An 18,210-nucleotide genomic window follows, 5' to 3' on the forward strand; every position below is an offset into this window, starting at 1 on the left:
TATTTAATTTTCATTACTGGACACAAAACCACTGCTAGCTGGGCAGGAGAAGACGAGGTTATTGCGACACAGAATCACTGTGGTTAGCACCCGTTTCCCATTCAAGAAGGGCCCTGAAGATGTCTGGCTCAGCTCCCGAACATTCTGTTTCATAGCCTGCTGCTGCTGTCCCCGTATGGATAATTATCATTTTTAATTACAGTGTACATCAACTTTTATATACGGATTTGGCCACTCACATGTCAGGTGCGTTTGTAATTCTTCAAAGGAGCCGGACTTGTAACCTTTCCCATAAACTCTCCAAGATAAGATGCCATAGATTTCTCTTTACTGCCACCTCGTGGTGGATTTTTCAAAGTGATCTCATCCTGTCCTGAAAAGAAGAAAGTACCTGTTTCTAATGGCATTAAAACAAAGATTTTCAAAGGCAGCGCTTCATTTGAGGATAGCGGATAACCTTGTAATAACATCGATCCATCGTTTCATAAAATCACCCTTCATTTGAAATTACCATTTAAGATAAACATGTTCTTTATTCCCCTAATTTCTCCAAGTGCTTTGATCAACAGGGAAGAAAACAAGAAAAAATATTTCCTATAAAATAAATGTGACATAATTAAATTAACACCATTCTCTGTTTCAATGATTACTTTCTAACAAACTTAAAAAAATCTAAGTACTGAACAAATACTTATTTAACTAGAAATTATATTCGGTACAAGAAAAGTTACAATATGCAGTCAATTTTTAAAGTGTACTTACAATTAAATATCTGGCACCTGGTTAGGTAATTAATTATATTGCCATTAGAATCAAAATAAGCAATTGACAAATACTATGATATTACTAAAATATTTGAAAAACATATAATCTCTTTTTTTCTTGGAATACACTCACTGTGCCTTTCAATATGAATTAGTTATTTTTTCCTAAGAAAAAAAGTAATTTCCATATTGGAATAAAATAATTTGATTATGGCCTATAACTTAATAGCTATGACAATCTAGCAATAAGAATCAAAGTAGAGTCTTGCTTAACTGCAGTGTTGGCTTAAATATTATAAACAGAGGTTGACATAGGATTGCTGATACTTCACATTCACACACCAGGGGTCAGTGACTTTTTCATTGCTGTGGCAAAAATATCTGGCAACTTAGAGAAGGAAGGGTTTATTGTGACTTATAAATTGAAGGAATATAATTCATTACGGTGGAGAAGGTGCCAAAAGCATCAATCATCTATGTACCTTACGTCTGCCATCGAGATGTGAAGGTTGAATACTGATTCACTTCTCCATTTTATTCCTTTTAGGACCTCATCCCATGGAAGAGTGATTCCCACATTCAAGGGGGGGGGGGCGTCTTCCCACCTCAATCCAATTTAAAAGCTTCTTCCAGACATGCCCAGAACTTTGTCACTGAGGAGACGAGAGGCCCTCTCAAGTTGACAATCAGTAGTAAACACCACACCAGATGATCAATAGAAATTTGCATAATACTAGGTCATTTAAAACTCAACTGTTTAAAATGTTATTAGACATTTTCATAAACTACCTATATTGTAAAGCTGAAATAAGTTGGCTTTATGAGATGTACTTGGAAATCCTGCTTGAAACATGATTTCACATCCTAAGTAATTTTTGTGGTTGTTGGAAGGATTTTTATTTTCTTCTTCCACCAGATGTGTAGGAACTCTGTGTTTCCCGGTTTTATTTATTTATTCAAGGAAAAAAATGATATTTTTCTGACTCTCAAGGCTAAGCTACTCATATATGGACCCTGAGAAGACAGGATGAAAAGATTGATGAATGCTTCCAATTCTACCAGGTAATATACTGACCACCACCAAAGCATATTTAAATTCAGTTCAAGTCTGAGTGGGAAGCCATCCTTAATTACAAAGTTCAAGCATCCTCATCATTTTCAGTGATGCTCCAAATGCAGTGGTCATCCTTGGACCAAAGACACTGTGGCTTTCAATTTCTCTTGGCCTGGACAATAACCATGCAAGGAATTAACTCAGCTTAAAGGAATCCTGTATCTGGTGTGGAACTGTCTGCAATAAATAATAATTTTCAAAATAATAATTGTGATATGAGGTCACAATCTGTAAGAAAATAGACAAATTAGAGGGCTGCTATGGGTGATATTATTGTCAATCCATTTCTACCATAGGATGCCTGGATCCATCTGAACTCTCACAAGAATCCATTTTATACTAAATTTTACAACATATGCTTTGTGCCCCACACCATATAGTATGATCTTTCATTATAACACTCTAACAGCAGTGGATACGGAAGACAAAAAAAGTTTCATTTGAATTGCCACTGTTTCTTTCCATTGCACACATGTCTTTCATTCCAGTCTGCCCCAACTATTTCAAAGTTTGTGCTTTAACGACTTTATGAAATCTTTCCCACTATGCCTTTGAGGTGGCCCCATTTTCTTAATGGGTGAAATATATTTAAATTGTCTGAGAGATGTGTTTGCTCTTCCTGCTTGCCGCCCTAGGATATGTGAGACTAGAAACTCTATCAAAAAATAGTCTTAATTTACTTGCTAGCATTTACTCTCTCGGTAGGAATAATTTTGATTAGTAGGAAAAGAGGCTTTCTCATTGCTTTCTTTCACAGGCAAATAATGCATTGCAGTTGTGTCTCTCTTTAAGGAGCCTAGGAGCCTTCAGATTCATTGTCTAATTAATTCTCTTAACACTGCAGTGGAGTAACACTGGGGAGTAAATTCCCATTCTACATCTAGGGATATTAAATGGCTTATACTATGTCACCGTGCCAGTAAACGGCAGACTTGAGCAAACTGCTTGAGGCTGCCTTTTATTGCAGTGGTAGCTCATTATTTATCATATTACAAGAAACTCTGCAGAGATCACTAGTCCTAGGAGTTGAGGACTAAGCAACTTCCTTTGTGTTTAATTGTAAAAATGTTCATAAGGTGGTCTTTTACAAAGATCAGAATATAAATCCACTTGCAGCAACATGACATAATGCCTGATGTTCTAATGATACATAGAATAGTCTCACTCATGTTTTCTCTAATTACATAACTATTTAGCATTCATTAGTAAGTGTGTAATATGAAGATTCATTAATAAGTGCATGTGGAATTCAATCATTTTATTCACTTGATCCTTTCATTTATTATTAATAAACCAGTCTAATCATCCTCTTCATCCCATGAGAACTATGTACTCAAATACATTTTAGTTCATTACTATAATAATGTATTTTAAAAAGTAATTTTGATATCCATAGAGGAACAATTTAAAGAGCCTAATCATTTTATCTGTATCATTTCTATATCTAAATAAGATTCAATTCTTTTTATAAACAAAAGGAAAAATATAAAGGCTTAACATGTTATATTTCTACAATTTTTCTTGACGAATTAAAAAAGAAAAAACCAAGAAAATGACTATCTGCATAATACATACAATACATTTGATTATAGCTCTAAAGTTTAAATGTCAGAAATTTCTGGAGCACAAGGTCAATATTCCCTGAAAGACTTCAAGGTTAAGTTTCTAGGTCAAGGAAGACTAGGGATTTTGACTTAGATCCAATTGCATACTTGAACTTTGAGACCTTTAGAAGAACAGAGATTCAAATTCATTTGAGATTTTTCTTTTTGTAACTCAGTGGATATTATATCTGAAGCAAAGTTGAAAAAATGCTTTCGAATTTTCCTTTCACATAAACACTTACGGAATAAGTGAAGTGAAAAGTCAAGGTCAAAGGTCATGTGAGTATGAACAGCACTGTCCCAGTCACCTTGGTGGGTTGATGTCACCACAGCACTGTCCCTGTCACCCTTGATAGGTTGATGCCATCTGCTGGAACTGGAAAGTCACTACATTGCCTGTTACAACAACCCTGAAAGTCTAAAATTCAGAATGGTTCCAAACTAAAATTTAGACAATACAAATGCATTACATGTTCCTATATTTCATTTTATATATTTTTAATTTGCTACATGAGTACTCTGTTTACATAATTTTCTACCTCCTTCTACCTGCTCTAATACATCCTGTATCCCCCACCACTCCCTCTTAAATCCATGAACTCTTATTCCATAGTTATTATGGTCATGTATGCACATATGTACATGTGTTTAGGGTTGATCATGTGGGATTGAATAACCTATTAGGAGGTTCATTCTCTGAGAAAACTAATTACACCTCTCTCAGTAGCCACTGATTGACTGTAGCTCTTCTTCTAGAAGTGGGGACTTGTGAAATTTCTCCCATCCACATTGGCATGTTCATTTGTGTTAGTTTTTCCATTTGGGAGACATAAAATTGCTTTCCTTGACCTACCATTTTTAGTTATTGTATCATTGTAGTGATCTAGACACATTCTGACTATTATCAACAAAGAGGGCAAAGAAACCTTCAACAGGTACTCTCAGTCAAAACTTCCACAAAAAGATGAGATTTGGGGGTTGCCAGTTATGGTCGTAAATTGGATCAGAAATCAATACAAGATTACTGGACGTGTTTGCCTTTATTTTCAGACTACTCACAAAAGCTCTGAAGCCGTTCTTTGCAAGAAACCCCAGGTTATCTATTATTCTCAGGACTGCCTGTATACACGGGCTTAGAATAAAACCACCTGAAATCATATCCAACTTAGGGTGTAGGTTGCATCTTAGTAATGGCTCTTAAGAAAAGTATAGGGGAGAATCTCCTTTCTACAATCTAATACTTTTGTATTAACAATGAAAAATACTTGATATAAGCAGGAATCGTTGCTGAAAGGCCAAATGCTCTTTCACCTTTTCATGGTGAAACTTCTGTCCACGAATCATGAGTAGTCCTGGAGACTGGAGATACAAGAAAAATAAAGTGAGGATGACTGAGGAAACAGTATAAGGTGATTTACCTCAAGAGAGACTGGGGGTTACACCAGAGGTTGGCAAAGCCAGATAGGAAATAATTGAAGCTCCGAAACCCATATGATCACTACTGTAGTATCTAACTCTGTCATTGTCCAATAAAAAACACCCATGCATGATAAGCAAATGAATTAACATAGGTATGTTCCCATAAATGTTACTACACCAGTGAGCTGGATTTGTTGGGTGGCCCATAGCTTACCAATGCCTACATTAAATTAAAAATAATGTTTGATACATCACAGAAAAAGAGGCATTACTCAAACAAACTCTGGCACTAGCTATCAAGAGAAGGCAATTTTTTCTTATCTAGAAGAATTTATCTTCTCAAAAATGAGGCACTGAATTTACCTCCTTAGAAGTTGCTCTCTAAAATATAAATTTACTCAGTTCACTGATGTTTTCTACTTTATTATAACAAAAAAATCATTCTTTTTATAAGATCAAAAAAAGCATCCAGAAAAATCATCCTAATTATTTAGGTTTTTAAAAACAGTTTTCTTTCACAGGAAAAAAATAATGAAACTTTTATTCCATATATGTTTCTCTGCTATTTGGTCAGATGAATCATCATAATTCATCACGATTCTTTCTCTTAAAGAAAACATCCCAACAGATTTCAGGGAACTTTAAGCCCTGGGGGATACAGCACAGACACAGATAAAGCACTTGTTTCTCTCTACACCTATCAGATTTATAAGGAGAACACGTTTTGTTTGCTCATTCACAGACACACATTTTATCACCCATCATTCCAGACTATAAATCTCAGTTTTGGAACCCATCCCCTGCTTTGTCTGATTCCACGATTCTCCAAGATGACTCTGTTTCTGGACATATTAAACCACAATATTTGTGTCTCTATGATTTCTATTTCCTTCATATCTCTACTTATTTCAGGGTATGTTTGCATCAATATCTTCCTTCAAATAAGAAATTATGTTATTTAAAAGCCTTCAAAAGTCTGATGTGGCTCTGTCTAGTCACGAACTCTACCAGATCCAGTCCAGGAAATCCTATCTCCACATAGTCTTTCTCTCTGGATAACCTGACCCTATGGTGGGCCTAACTCAGTCTGTACTTCAGATTGATAAAGCTACATAGTTATTAATCATGTGTTCAAATGGTACAAACTACAAGTGGTGAAAAACCAAAACTCCTCCCCAATTCAATCAAATTCAAAGCATATTTATTTTCACTTTTATTCTACCACAGGTGCTGAACTAGACAATTGGATTCAATCGGAATCATTTGAGAATTTCACCAGTAGTTGTAACTAGAGCCTATTTAATTTTGGTACAGTTAGTCACACTTGCTGGGATTTCCAGCTTCAAATGAAGCATAAGTAATGTGCAATTCAACTGTCACCAAATAAGAAGTCATATTCAGGAATATGAAACAGATTAACCAAAGGCAAGAAGGAATAAATGAAAATCTTTAGAGAAACACCAAGCACATCATGTCAAGGTGTTGAAGGAGATGAGTTGAAATAAAGATTTTTAAAAAATGTAAACTTAAAGGGAATCACGAAGCTTTCGAATACTATAGTGTGGAAATCAGACTTTATTTTACTCAGTGATACTAGATATGTGGAAAAGAAGTAACATTATCAAATTTATAAAGTCAGCTTGTATGAAATCATCAAACATATTCCATGAGGGAAAATCTGGAGGCAAGCAGACAGGTTAGGAAGATAATGGATTCTTCCCTACAGAGAGGAGTATTGAACTCAAGCTGGAGTCATGAGGAGACGCAAAGCTGAGAAACATTAAAATCTAAGTAATGGAAAGGCAGTTGCTGGATGACATCTCTTAACTGGACACTCCTACTGTCACTAGTCCTTGTTATCAAAGGAATACACCTGGCTCCAAAGGGCTTGCTGCTGTCCCCCTGTTGAAATGGGTAGCTGGCAAGGACTGAATTCATTTCACGACAATGATGGTTGAGCTTAGCTCCAATTGCTGCTTTCGCTAATTAAATATTTAGCATTCTATTTAATTTGATTTATTTTACCCACCGAATGCTTGCTTCATGTTGGGATATTCTTCATACACTTGATCCCCGCCCCCTCTTACTTCAAAGATCACATGCCACTTTGTCAGGGGTTCTACAGTGGGGGATTTTCATCTCCAACTGAGAGTGACACTGAGAGCTTTTTTTGATCTTTGGAAGAGAAGTTTTATTAGATTATTGACTGTTCCAACAATAATTTGTCAGTGACAGAGTATAGATAGTTAAAATTAAAAAGGCAAAGAATTTAATTGTGACACTAAGAACAATGAAGTATTTTATTGGAAATAATATATTGGCATCTGTAGCTAGAGTTTTCCTGCCTGGCCCACAGTCAGGGCAAATCTCTCTCACCTGCCAGTCCCATAGCCACTCAGACCCGACCAAGTAAACACAGAGACTTATATTGGTTACAAACTGTATGGCCGTGGCAGGCTTCTTGCTAACTGTTCTTACAGTTTAAATTAATTCATTTCCATAAACCTATTCCTTGCCACATGGCTTGTGGCTTACCAGGATCTTCACATGCTGTTTGTCATCATGGCGGCTGGCAGTGTCTCTCTAACTCAGCCTTCCACTTCCCAGCTTTATTCTCCTCCTTGCCCCGCCTATACTTCCTGCCTAGCCAACGGCCAATCAGTGTTTTATTGATTAATTAGCAACACATTTGCCATACATCCCACAGCAGGCATCTGTTATGATTTTATGCAAACGAAACAGCTTTGGATGCCTTTGGTTTGCTTTGTTCTAATTGCTCTTTTGGTCTTATGCATTCTGTACAAAAAGGAAAATCCGTAGAGACAGCAGTGGGAGAATAGTGTTCAACAGATAAAGTGATACACTCTTAGTATGTAGAGAATGTAAAAAAATTAAATAAAAATTATTGTAAATAAATAATTATTAAGGAGTATCAATACATTACATATATTAAGGAATATCAATAATGGAAAATATGTGCTAAAATAAAAAATTATTACATCATCTAATCTAGTGATTTGCATTTAGAAGAGTCTTACTGTGGACATGGTAAATGAACTAAATCAATACTAAATAACTTCCTTTAGCTACAACAGTCCTCTAGACTATCCAATAACCATAGGATATATTTTATGACCCATCATTATACTTTTAACACTATTCCAGTCAATTAGTGATACTTACCTTCTCATGGATTTTTTTTCCTAAGGTATTAGTGGAGGCAGGATTGTCTAAAACTCACTGAATTTGGCATACTTAAGGAGAATAGCTTAGTCCATTATGGTTATAATTAACTAATGCACTACACCTATTTTTCTGAGATACTTGGAAATCCTTTCTTTATTTAAAAATAAAGAAAAATCAGTAATTAACATTTGTTTAATTGCTAGACTGTGGATGTGTGTGCTGAGAATTCAAAGAGGAGTGAGACTGCCATTATCCCTAATGATTCACAACATAGTACTGGTTACTGAAAATGATTTATTAATAATTATAATGCTGGAGCTGGAAAGATGGTTCAGAACTTAGGAGCACAGACTGCTCTTTTGCTAGGAATGTTTGATTCCTTGCACCCACATGGCAGGTAACCACTCTCTATAACTACAGCTCCCAAAGGTCTGATTCCTTCTTCTGGACTCCATGGGCACTACATGCAAGTAGTGGGTAAAGTAATATGCAGGCAAAAAACCCATACACATAAAATTTTAAAAATATGTAAAATATTTAACAAGAAAAATAATTATAAATCTAGGTAATAATTCTGGATTATATATAGCATATTGAATTTAATATATGTACATAAAATTAATAAAATCATTTTCAGGATATTTCTCACTGACTACTTAAGGCATTGTGATACAGACCCTTTTTCATTTTACCACAGAATAATAACACAGTCTATAAGGGAAACATGTGAACAAACGCATTGTAATATATTCTGGTAAATACGAAATTGGAATAAACTACATATTACATAAGGGAGAATGATGACCCTTATATCGTCTTGAGTCACCAAAGGAGCCAATACCCACAAATATCTGATGTGAACATGTATTCGGGAGAAACTCTGATGAGTGGTAAATGAGCAAAAGTAGGTGGGGTGGGTCTTCAGACCACAAAGCACACGCATTGTGAAAGGAAAGAAGAACAATGACAGTTGAGTAGAAAGAACCTCGGGTTCCAGCAAACAGGCTAAGAAGTTCTTTGCTGCACTAATGAAAAATCTTAAGGAAACATTTCTCATTTGAGATGCCTCTTAAGAGCACAAAGGGCCTAGTCCAGTGCCATGGAGGCTCCACAGCTCTTGGTCTAAAGTTCATAAGTTCCAACTAGGTTGGTTTGGTTGTCTCTGTAGATTTCCCCCTCATGATCTTGATGCCCCTTGCTGTAGACAAATTTCAAACAGTCTTATTAAATAAGAAACACAGAGCAAATACAGGGATAATAGCTGAAGAGATCAGAGAAATAGCGAATAGCCACTGACTAACCTTAGCTTACCACCTAGCTGTAGCTTCCCAAGAGAGAGCTTCTTCCTGTCTAGCATGTGCTTTTATAGCCTTCCTGTTCTGCCTTCTCATTGGCTCTAAGCCTAGCCACATGACTTCCTCGTCACTGCCTGTCTATACAGACCTCCAGGTCTCTATGGTTGGTACTGAGATTAAAGGCGTGTGTCACCATGCTTGGTTGTGTCCTTGATAACACAGAGACTCTGCCTGCCATGTGATCGGATTAAGGGCATGTGCTACCACCGCCTGATTTCTGTTTATGGCTCGCTAGGACCTCTGATCTCCAGGCAAACTTCATTTATTAACATACAAATAAAATATCACATTTCAGCACAAATAAAATATCACCACACCTTGCTCATAGAATCCCTCTTCCCTCTCTTTGACTGGACTCCTGGAGCTTGGCTGTGGATCTCTGCATTACTTCCATCTTTTACTGCATGAAGGCTCTATGATGACAGTTAAGGTACTCTGCATAAGCAAGACAGTTGTGTACATTGGTCTGCTTAAGGAGCCCATTGGTAGTAGGATCAGGATCCAACCTTGATGCATGAGGTAGCTTTTTGGAGCCCATTACCTATGGTGGGACAACTTGCACAGCCTTAATTCAGGGGGCAGGGCTTGGACTTTCCTCAACCGAATGTATTAGGCTTTGCTGACTCTCCATGGGAGGCCTTATTTTTTCTGGAGGAGGGAATAGGGGATGGATTGGGTAGGAAGGCTGAGGAGGTTGGAGGAGGAAAGAGATGGGGATCTGTGGTTGGTATGTAAAATGAATAAAAAATTTCTTAATAAAGAAAAAAAGAGCACAAGTGGACATCTCAGATGGCATTGGTTCACAACATGTTTTGTCCTCAGCTGAATGCATCCCAGAAATGTGCTACCCCAGAGAAGCAGCACGGAGTGAGGGTGGGGTGTCATCAGGACCTGAGTAGACACAGACTCACCTCAAGGAGAGTCGGGGCGTTCACTACCATAGACTCCTGTATTTGGCATTAGTATGAGAAACTCATCACTCTATCATCACTATTGGCCACTGCATCTCTTATAGAAAATGTATTGTACAGCTGTCAGTTAGGGAGATAGGGCTCATTCCCCATCACTGGAGTCATACTTGGAAATGCAATTAATACTCAGCCTCACTCTAGGTCATTTCCTCTGGTTGCAATGGCTTATTTAGCAATGTAACACAATCCTTTACTCCTAACAGGTCTCATTCATTGAAAACCACACCCTCTCAGTTCATGTGTCTAAATGTGCCTATTCACCAAGTGAAGAAATACCCAGAGGTGCCCAAGTTTGTTTAGCCTTCATAGGCATTTTCCTCCTGCTTTCCCTGTGTCCAAACAATCCCACTCTCACCTGGTGCTCTACATTTCTGACAACTTAGTAGTGATGCCATTTTCCTTGGCACAAAATGTCTGAAGTGACTGAATTCACTGTTTTTCTGCCATAACATCAAAGAAATGGATCAATATGATATTCTATGTGACTTCATTTAGTCCATATGTCATTATTCATGTAACTGCCAGGAACAGAAGCATTAACATAACCTTGGGGCAAAATGGTTAGTACATACTGTTGGCTGTGCTGAGAGCACTCAGACGCTTTCCAGTCCTCATTATTTTGGGGTGGATATTGAAAATGTATTTTCAAAGTCCATGAATGAGTGAATCTCTTCTGTTTTTAATAAACTCTTGTAATAAAACCTCACATGGTGCAACAGCTTTACTGCTAGTTGTCAGACTCCTGTTTACTTGCTTTCATTCCTTAGGATACATTTTTGCAGAGGTCAGGCTAATAAACAGAATTGTCTTAGCCACTAAACTGACCCCATAATGTTAGATGGTAGGTGGTGGGAATAACTCTCGTCACTTCTCAGCCATGCCTCCACATGAATATTGCTTTGATTTCATTCCATTTTTTTATAAAATTAAAAAATAGAATGTATTTATACTTTCAGCATAGTTATGAAGATATTTTGAAGATTTTTTGTTGTTACTGGTGTTCAGTTCTTTGTTTAGTCTGACTGATAGCTGAATGTAGTATTTCCTTGACTTTCTCCTCTATTCCAGATATTTTTCCTTCTGTTTGGTCTTGGGTCCATTGGCTAAACTCCCATTGTGGTTGTTTTTTCATTCCTCTAATTACAGGGTGGTTTTTTTTTTTCTTCTTCTAAATTTCAATTTCCTAGATAAATTTTTCTTCTGTGCTACTGACTTTTCCACTCACATTGTTAATTTTCTCATTCAGTTTTCTTATTTTTTTTCCCTCTATCTGCTAACTTTACCCTCAATGCTCTGGATTGAACTCAGTTGCTTGGTTTTTACCTTCTTTGAAATCACTGATAATTTTAACAGTACACCTTTGGATCATCATCCAATATTTTGCTTCTCTTGCTATCTTTGAATTCAGTTGTTGACTAGTTAGAAATGTTTGTAGAAGTCAGGTCACATTCATTTTCACATCTTTGTGTCCCTGTCATGTGATTTTTTTTTTCATATGTTGTTTTGGATATCTCCTCCATTTTTATTTGGATATCTTTTTAATTTAATATATTTTTAATTTTCCCATGCATGTCCTGTAGTTACATCATTACCCTCATTTATTTTCTTCAATGTTTCCTATGTCTCTCCCACTCCACAAAATTGTGGCCTCTTTTAAGTTAATTATTGTTACATACAAACACAAATAAGTATGTAAACACAATCTGCTGAATAGGTTTAATGTTGCTCAGTCATACATGTTATTGGGGCTGACAAATTGTTATTGTAACCAAATAAGGTTTTAATCTGTGGGGATGACCAATTACCCCTCTCTCTCAGTAGTCTTTAAATGCTTGTAGTCCTTCAATAAGGGAGGAGCCCTGTGTGGTTATTATTGAGGCATTGGTCTTTGGTACCAGTAAAAGGAGAGAAAATAAACAGTTATAACCCCCAAAAATATCAAGTCAGAACATGTAGAAAAATTTAGAAGTCAATTGATGTCCACTAATGAACCACCAATGACCTAAAACAGAAAGTGGAAAAAATAATATACAATATTCTGTGGATTTAAATGTGCAAATATTAAATGAGTGAGCTAAAGGAAGAAAGCAGAGAAATCAACAGCAAACAAACAAAGAAACATTAAAACAAACACACAGGAGAAAAACAAGAAGAGTAGAGAACTTCATGGAGGGAAAGAAAGAAGTATGAAAACATTAAAAAAAAAATTTAAAAATGCAGTAGTAAGGAAAAAAGAAACATTACCCAACAATGAGGAAGTTAGAAAACAAAATGAACATATAACAAGGAGAATAAAAACTAAATACGTAAAAGTTTCTTTTTCAAAAGAAGCTTTTATGGTAAAGTCAAAATCTGAATGAAAGTATAGTGGAACAAAAAGGTTAAAAAGAGAGAGAGAGAGAGAGAGAGAAAGGAACACCTGAGAAAAAATAGAAAACCAGAAAGGAACATAAAAAATATTAATCAGAAATAAAAATTGTATAAACAACATTTGATGAATTTGTCAAGAGGAATAAAAAATAAAAATGTTTAATATGATATAAACATTACTAAAATATGGTAAAAATAAAAAGGAGATTCACAAGGAGCCACAAAAGAAAACACAAAAGCAGATGAAATATTGAAACAGCTTTATCCAAAATTAGACCCTGATAATTTTATGCACAGGTGGTGGAGGGCAAGGGATGGGTCAGCTGAACTTGAGGACTCCTACAGTGAACAAGCATATAGTGTCCATCAGAGCTGTCTCCACTTTAATACTTAAATACTTAGTATGTTCCTTCTATGTGCACAAGTTCCTTCTGCTCGCCACATTTAGCTTTGTTGTCTGTGGACCGGGCATGTTTTCCATCCCTCCTGAGCCTCTGCATGGCCTGCACGCTGGCTGGCTAATGTTCTAACTATAGGGTGTCTCTCAAGTGGATTAGAAATGGGGAAACACAGACTGGAGAGATGGCTCAGCGGTTAAGACCACTGGATGTTCTTCCAGAGGTCCTGAGATCAATTCCCAGTAACCACATGGTGGCTCATAACCATCTGTAATGAGATCTGGCGCCCTCTTCTGGCCTGCAGGCATCCATGCAGACAGAATGCTGTATGCATAATAAATAAATAAATCTAGAAAGAAGGAAAGAAAGAAATGAGGAAACACTCCTGAGAGCTGTACAGACATGGGAGCTGCCTCCATATTGCCAGAACCCACTAATCATTAACCACCCTGCTGGAAAGATTCAGTGTCAACAATACGGCTGGAGTTCAAGAGTTGCAGACTCTACAGAAGTGAAGAGGAGAAAAAATGGCAGCAGAGATTGGCCCGCCCACTGACCTCAGGCTCGGGACTATTAGAGTTCACATCTGGGGTTACTACATGTGGCTCTGCTTCTTCCTCTGGATCATTGGCGCATTGGTCCACAAAGGTGGAGGGCGAAAAAACAGGAAACCGTGTTTGGAGGGCTGTGGAGGTAACAGAGAAAGCACTCCAGGAGGTAACAGAGAAAGCACTCCAGGAAATGACTTCAGCGAATCAGCTCAGCTTTATTCCAGAGTATAGGAAATAAATAGGATGGGGGAGCCTGGGGACAAACCCTAATCTGCATCACAGTGCATGGTCCTATTGTAAGGCTTCATACGTCACAGCAGGCTCCTATAGCAAAGCTCCTGCTCGGTTAGAAGTCTTAGCTACCATTATGTGCAGTAGGGAAGGCTTCTAGCAGGGAACTGTGCCAAGGGTCACCCTAGAGATAAATCAGGAATCTGGTTTAGAGACAGCTTTCAGATAAGGTCAGTCCTCCAGGCCCAGGGACATTCTTTAGATAAGGGCAGGTAGAGAGCAGAAAGTCTCCCTGAGGTGGGGGAGGGAGTCCCCATGTCCTGGAGCTTTGGAAAAAGCTGCCAGGCCCTGATAGACTGCAACCTCTGACCAGCAAGGCCTTCCCAGTGCAACAATACCCTTCACTGGCAGACGCACCTTTATCTGCCTTCACTTTTGCCCTTCCGTGTCCAGTCTGCCCACCCTCTTTCAACCACTTCTTCACAGGGCTCTCCTACCCTGGAACTGTGACAGGTTAAATTCAGGTTACCTAATTTGTGCTTGTCTCCTGCTCTTAGGGACCCGTGGTAGCTCAGTTTTGAATGATAAGTTCCCTCATTTGGTTCCTCCTGATGGTCTCTGAGCCTCATAGAGTGACAAGGACATTGTTATCTCACAGAGCCTGCAACTGGATTTGAAGATTGTGTGTGTGTGTGTGTGTGTGTGTGAGAGAGAGAGAGAGAGAGAGAGAGAGAGAGAGAGAGAGAGAGAGAGAGAGAGAGAGAGAGAGAGATGCTTACCCTGAACATAGGAATGGCTAGTCTTTTTACCAGGGTCACCTAGCTTACATGTCCAAACACAGAGAAATTAGTTTGTACCCTGAACATTTTTCTCACTTATGAGATCTTTAGGTATTGATATATATCTAAGCTCAAGTGTCCCATTACTAAATTCATTTTATTCATAAAATAATTTGAGTGTTAACAATAGTAAAGGATAATTGTAGGACCATACTAAATGTAAAAAAGGAATGGGGCTATTGAGATTCCTTAGCAGTTAAGAGCACTAGCCGGACTAGAGGACTTTGGTCTGAGTTCTAGTGCCATATAGTGGCTAACACGTATCTGTATATCCACTTCCAGGGGACTTCATGCCCTATTCTGGCTTCCCTCAAACACCAGGCATGTGTGTGGCACACAGACATACATATCTGAAAAACACCCATATACATAAAATAAGAAATACAAAAATTTAAAATGTTTTTAAAAGTTAAAAATAAGATGACTTATTCTTTTAAATAATTTTCATCTTAGGAGAACCCTTCTTGATCTTTCTATAACATACTAAATAATTCTTGTAGTTGTATTCTTTGTATGTGATTGCTTTGTTTCCTTAACAGTTCTCTTGTATCATCAGTTAGCTTATTCCAGAATTGATTACATGTACAGAACACCATGCCTGGCGATGCTGCCCTGTAACAAGGGCTGCTGGCCTAGGAGTCAGGTAAGGCTCTACTCATTAGAAACAAACTTGACTGGGAACAGGAAAGGAATCTACAGCATTTGATTTTTGTGCAGAGTGTTGGCAAAAATGGGGAAGCCTGTACACACTCCAAGGACTGACGAATGTCAACAGTAGGGTCAACCTTAGAGGCATAAATCTTATTTTTCAGGGTCCCAGGTTTTTCATCCAGTGTCTTGATTGTAACACATCAAACTCACCAAATACTCAAAAAGTCTGTCCTAAGGAGAGAAAAAATAAACCAAGAAAGATTGCTTGAATTGATGTTTAAATTTAATTGATTAAAAATTGATAAAAATAATTCACAGTTTTTGCTATTCTCAAGTAACATAAATATATCTGTTATGGGATCATGTTTAGCTAGGGACACATTTTAATAATGGCATTTGTATAAACACCCACATAATAGGTATATGACAAACATATCCCTGATCTAAAATAAGAAAGCTATTATTACCAAGCAAGTACACATTCGTGGTCATGTGTTCAGTCAAATAATATTCTCATGCAACGCAAGAAATGTCAACTACAAATAACATGGAATTGGAACGTTTTTAAGCTGAAAGCTTGGGTCTATATCACCATGCAAAACTTGCTCTGAATGACCATTGTTCTTTCTGTCTGCCGAACCTCCGTTCTGACCAAAAGTCTTGATCTATTTAATTTGTGATGTGTTTTTCTCCCAGGAGATGTTTTCTTGACCCTTTGTAACCTGCAGTATCTAGTTACTTGAAATATTAGTACAGCGCAAAGCAGCTTCCTGAAGACTGTTTATGTGGAAACGGACCGAATACAGGGAAGAAAGCACTATTAACATCACTAGACAGCCGCTGAGGTCATGCATGTCAACAACCAAATGTCAGAGGCATTTCTCATAAATGCCGTAGTTCTTCTTCATGTAGAGAGTAGTAGTCAGGCCTACTGAGAACACAGTCACATTTCTTTCAAGAAGAATGCTTTCCAGTGCTGCAAGCAGCAACATCATAAATTTCAACTTCTACCAAAGAACGTCTTTATTTTCAAGTTGAGAGCCCAATATATACTATGATATATTCGGTTAAAGATAAAAGAACTGTTCTTTTATGAAAAGGCTTCCAATTTCATAGGGAAATTACTGTTATTATAATTTATTGCGGAGTGGTAAGATAGCTGTCACAAGTTATTTGAGCACATTTGCCTTAAAGATGCTGTTGTTATCCTCTGGCATTTATAGAGTGGAAGATGTTCCTGTAACTAACACTTTAAGATGCTCGCAGCACCAGCCATTAATTATGTTGTCTATAATATGTGCATGTAATTCAACTTCTGGAGTGTGAAGGACTGGGAGAAAATTAATATTTATTGAGAGCTACTTTGTTTGAGGAGCTATACTAAGCACACAATGTACATTTTCTTGCTAAACGTTAAGAGCAGCACGGAATGGGTATCACCCCACTTTAAAGACAAACACCAGAGAACCTGTGTGACTTGAGGAGGTCATATTAAGCATCACTGCTGAGACCCAAGCCTTGTTCATCATCACTTCCAACTTCAGGGGTCAATTTATGACAGAATAAAGATAGATTATTACCTAAGCACTAATTTAAAAAGCAAAATTATCTCAGTATACCAAGTATTAGTTGGCAATCATATGCTTAATTATATAAGGCTGATACTGATATTGTAAATAGGGTACACAGTAGATCATTCCTCTCTACAGATAAACATAGCTTTCATAAATTAATTTGTGATGGAGGGAGCCAACAGATTTCAACCAATAAAAATATCTGGACTTATAAACATGTGCCAAAAACTATAAAGAAAAATTCTACAGAGAATTCTGCTAACCTTATGTGCTTTGTCTAAACCTGTGCGTATAGATCCAAAATTTTTTTTAATGGCTAAGTAGAAGAAATCTGTGTATCTCTTGTCAATCAGCAAAGAATAAATAATACCACCAGCAGAGAAATGATAATGACTTATTCTATAAAAGAAAAATAAATAATATTCTATGTTAATATATTAATGTATCTGTAGTATAACAGTCAAAATAGTGTCAACATGCTTCATGTGTATTATTATAATAAATGATGTTATTAATGGTAATATTATTATCACAGAGTGAGCTATCCAAGGTCCAAATGAAAAATAATATGAAGATGTTTCTGTTGCTTTTATAAGAATCACAGAGGTTTGATCTGGATAGCTCTTTTCTTATTAGGTTTCAGTACTGACTTCAATTTCTGTGGTTTCTACTTCTACATATTAACATCATGAAGAATGACTCATGTAACAAGGATGACTAAATAACTGATAAACTATCCCATCTTTCAAGATGCAGGGGGTGAGGATTGGCACCTGTCTCGGTCCCTCATATAATGAAGTTTTTCATTTCATATACGTCATGAGCTAAATACAGATAAATTCACATTGGTTATTTAAAGTTTTCATTAGGTAGAGCACAACGGTCCTGAAAATCATTGGCAGTGTATTTCTTTCATCCTTTAAAGTTAAATATGGTCTTTTAGAAAGTACCTAAGAATAACTTATTTCCAGATAACTCAACTCAAATTATTACTTTCCCATGAAAATTAAGTAACTAATAATATTAGGGAAAAAATTCCCACACAACTTAACCTTACTGTTCCCTCAATATAAAAGACCTGTGAGTTTTGATTTGGTCAGCCATAAACTTGTTGAGACAAAGTCTGTTTTAAGACCCTTGGTGCCTTTTGAGTCTTCAAAGCTTATCCTAACCACTGGTTGAA

The 18,210-nt window shown here is 37.0% G+C and overlaps 1 long non-coding RNA gene across 1 annotated transcript in view; it reads right to left on the bottom strand.

The window, feature by feature from the left end:
• Nucleotides 1-244: 244 nt before the first annotated feature.
• Nucleotides 245-18,210, bottom strand: part of LOC131895356 (uncharacterized) — a 40,861-nt gene continuing 22,895 nt past the window's right edge. The window contains exons 2-4 of the long non-coding RNA XR_009375148.1: nt 4,794-4,841; nt 1,247-1,417; nt 245-373 (exon numbers count right to left, since the gene is read on the bottom strand). This is a non-coding gene — a long non-coding RNA (uncharacterized LOC131895356). The remainder of the gene's footprint in view (nt 374-1,246; nt 1,418-4,793; nt 4,842-18,210) is intronic.

The sequence above is a fragment of the Peromyscus eremicus genome, chromosome 18, assembly GCF_949786415.1.
Source record: "Peromyscus eremicus chromosome 18, PerEre_H2_v1, whole genome shotgun sequence".
Lineage (NCBI taxonomy): Eukaryota > Metazoa > Chordata > Mammalia > Rodentia > Cricetidae > Peromyscus > Peromyscus eremicus.